The 3,654-nt window shown below is 40.2% G+C and overlaps 1 protein-coding gene across 1 annotated transcript in view; it reads left to right on the forward strand.

The window, feature by feature from the left end:
* ATAD5 (ATPase family, AAA domain containing 5) overlaps positions 1-3,654 on the forward strand; it is a 75,910-nt gene that overhangs the window by 68,524 nt on the left and 3,732 nt on the right. The window lies entirely within an intron of this gene.

Consider the following 3,654-nt stretch of genomic DNA (forward strand, 5'->3'; position numbering starts at 1 on the left):
GTGCGATCTTGGCTCTCTGCAACCTCTGCCTCCCAGGTTCAAGCAATTCTCCTGCCTCAGCCTCCCAAGTAGCTGGGATTATAGGCCCCCGCCACCACGCCCGGCTAATTTTCTTTGTCTTTTAGTAGAGACGGGGTTTACTATGTTGGCTAGGTTGGTCTCGAACTCCTGACCTCGTGATCCACCTGTCTTGGTCTCCCAAAGTGCTGGAATTACAGGCGTGACCTACCACATCTGGCCCTAAAAAAAATTTTTTTTTGCTTAAAAAAACTCTGTGCTATACTAGAATAGTTGAAAGATTATAAAAATTTTAAGCAACTTGTTATGTTAATCTTCAAAATAAATATGCATATGTCAACTTTGTTCATAAAACATTTTGGCCTGGCACAGTGTCTCACAACTGTAATCCCAGCACTTTGGGAGGCCAAGTGGGGTGGATTCCTTGAGCTCAGGAGTTTGAGACCAGCCTGGGCAACATGGTGAAACCCCATCTCTACAAAAATTTGGCTGGGCATGGTGGTGCGTGCCTGTGGTCCTAGCTACTTGGGAGGTGGAGATGGGAGGATTGCTAGAACCTGGGAGATCGATGTTGCAATGAGCCAAGATCATGCCACTGCACTCCAGCCTGGGTGACAGAGTGAGACTCTGACTAAAAAAAAAAATTTTGCAGTCAACGTGAGTAAATAGAATTAAACTGGACCTAGAAAGTTGGATTTTTCTCCTGGCTATGCTGCTCTTTACAATTAATATATAAGCTCCAAAATTCACTTTGCCTTTTTGAGCCTGTTTTTTCACCTCAAAAATGAGAGATTTGAACTAATCTGTAAGTTACTTACTCTTTTGTAGTTGCGCTTTTAAGATGATTTCATTGTTTAATTTAAAAAACACACACACAGGCTGGGTGTGGTGGCTCACCCCTGTAATCCCAGCACTTTGGGAGGCTGAGGCGGTTAGATCTTGAGGTCAAGAGATCAAGACCATTCTGGCCAATATGGTGACACCCCATCTCTACTAAAAATACAAAAATTAGCCAGGCGTGGCAGCACATGCCTGTAGTCCCAGCTACTTGGGAGGCTGAGGCGGGAGAATTGCTTGAAGCCGGGAGGCAGAGGCTGTAGTGAGCCAAGATGGTGCCACTGCACTCCAACCTGGACGACAGAGCGAGACTCTGTCTCAAAAAAAAAAAAAAAAATTAAAAGACAAACACAGAAAAAACCTCCCACCCTGTTCCCCTTTCCACTTCAAAAGTTTTTCTTTCTTTCTTTCTTTTTTTTTTTTTGAGGTAGGGTCTCGCTATATTGCCCAGGCTGGAGTATAGTGACTATTCATGGGCAGGATCATAATGCAGGATAGTCCTGAACTCCTGTGCTCAAGCAATCCTCCTGTCCTAGCCTCCTAAGTAGGCCACTGTGTCCAGCTTCCTCCCCAGAAATTTGACTCTTAAATTTTCAAACTGTTACGCATACATTTATTAACATATGGTTCCTTATAAACAAATGATACTATAATTATTATTTAACAACTTTTTCACTTACTAAAAACATTGGTTTTTCTACATGAGTAAAGATATATAGATATATAGTATTCTTTTTATGTAACTATAATGTACAATCACTTTTAACTTCAGGAGTCTTTAAATTCTAACTTTCCTAAGTACTTTATTATTTCAGAAATGCTTTTATTTCTTTTTTTTTTTTTTTCAGTCATCATTGTTACCTAATTCAAATGAGTACCTTCTCCATGCCGGGTCTTGTGTTTACATGGTTAAGACATGGTTCCTTGCCTGAAGAAGTTTTAGTTTGTGGTTTCCATGCTCCATAGTCACGGTTCTCTAGTTACAGATCCTACTCTGGTAAATACACAAATATTTCAAGGAAACCAAGGTGAAATTATGTAATATTAATTCCTTATCAGTTTAACATTTTAACATATTCTTTTTCTTCTTCTTCTTTTTTTTTTTTTTTTACTTTGAGACAGTGTCTCACTCTGTTGCCCAGGCTGGAGTGCAGTGGTGGCACAGTCATGGCTCACTGGAGCCTCAATCTCCTGGGCTCGAGCTGTCTTCCCATCTGAGCCACCTGAGTAGATGGGACCACAGGCGTGCACCACCACACCTAACTTTTGTATTTTTTGTAGAGACAGGGATCTCACTATGTTGCCCAGCCTGGTTTTGAACTCCTGGGCTCAAGTGATCCACCTTCCGCGGCCTCCCAAAGTGCTGGGATTACAGGAATGAGCCACCTCACCCGGCTTCATATTATTGTTTTTCAAAGTAGATACGCCTATATATTCTATTCAGTGTAAGCCCATAGCTTTAACCATATCTCAAAAGTAAATACAATATATAACACATAGAAAATATCCTGGTGTAACAAATTAGTTAATAACTTTGATATACCACTGGATATAAATTGTTACAGCAAGAACTTTAGAAGACAGAAAATAAGTATAGCATAGTTTCTCTTCTTTTTTTTCTTTTTTCTTTTTTGAGACAGAGTCTGGCTCTGTCGTCCAGGCTAGAGTGCAGTGGCACAGTCTCGGTTTGCTGCAACCTCCACCTCCCAGGTTCAAGTGATTCTCCTGCCTCAGCCTCCCGAGTAGCTGGGATTACAGGCGTGTACCACCATGCCCGGCTAATTTTTTGCATTTTTAGTAGAGACAGGATTTCACTGTGTTAGCCAGGATGGTCCCGATCTTCTGACCTTGTGATCTGCCCACCTCAACCTCCCAAAGTGCTAGGATTACAGGCATGAGCCACCGCACCCGGCCAGTTTCTCTTCTTAAAGGTCCTTTTTTTAATATACATTTCATTCCTGCCTTTAAAAAAAAACAGATACATAAAACAATATTCCCCTACTTCTTGAAAGTAGCCACAGTTAGACCTTTATGCATATAACATAAAAATACTTATTTAGGAAAATTAACCTATTATTATATATGTTGTTAGTTATTTTTAAGTTTATTGTCAGCACATATGGTCCTATTATCCCACTGTTTTTCACAGCTGCATGCTTTTCTATAGAATAGAATGGATGTACCGTAATTTAACCATTACTTATAGACATTTAAATTATCTTCAATATACGGTGAATATCTTTATACATATATCCCTGAACATGTCTGTAATACTGATGGAGAGAATTCTAGAAGTATGACTGCTGGGTCACAAAGGGTGTATACACTTTACATTTTGATAGTTGTTGTCAGACTGCCCTCTGATGACAATTGTACCAACTTATGCTCCCATGAATAGTATATGATGGTTTTTTCATGTGACTGCTGACAGAACTACATTATAATTCTTTTAATTTTGCCAATTTAAAAAGTGAAACACTTACAGTATATTATTTTAAAATTACATTTCCATGCTTACTGGTGAAATTGCATATCTTCTTATTAGGTCTTTGAAATTATTGTTATTATTATTATTTGAGACGGAGCTTCGCTTAGTCGCCTAGGCCAGAGTACGATGGCGTGATCTCAGCTCACTGCAGCCTCTGCCTCCCGCGTTCAAGTGATTCTCCTGCCTCAGCCTCCCAAGTAGTTGGGATTATAGGCACGCACCACTGTGCCAAGCTAATTTTTTGTATTTTTAGTAGAGATGGGGTTTCACCATGTTGGCCAGGCTGGTCTTGAACTCCTGACCTCAGGTGA

Source organism: Colobus angolensis, unplaced genomic scaffold (genome assembly GCF_000951035.1).
Source record: "Colobus angolensis palliatus isolate OR3802 unplaced genomic scaffold, Cang.pa_1.0 Scaffold167, whole genome shotgun sequence".
NCBI classification, from domain to species: domain Eukaryota; kingdom Metazoa; phylum Chordata; class Mammalia; order Primates; family Cercopithecidae; genus Colobus; species Colobus angolensis.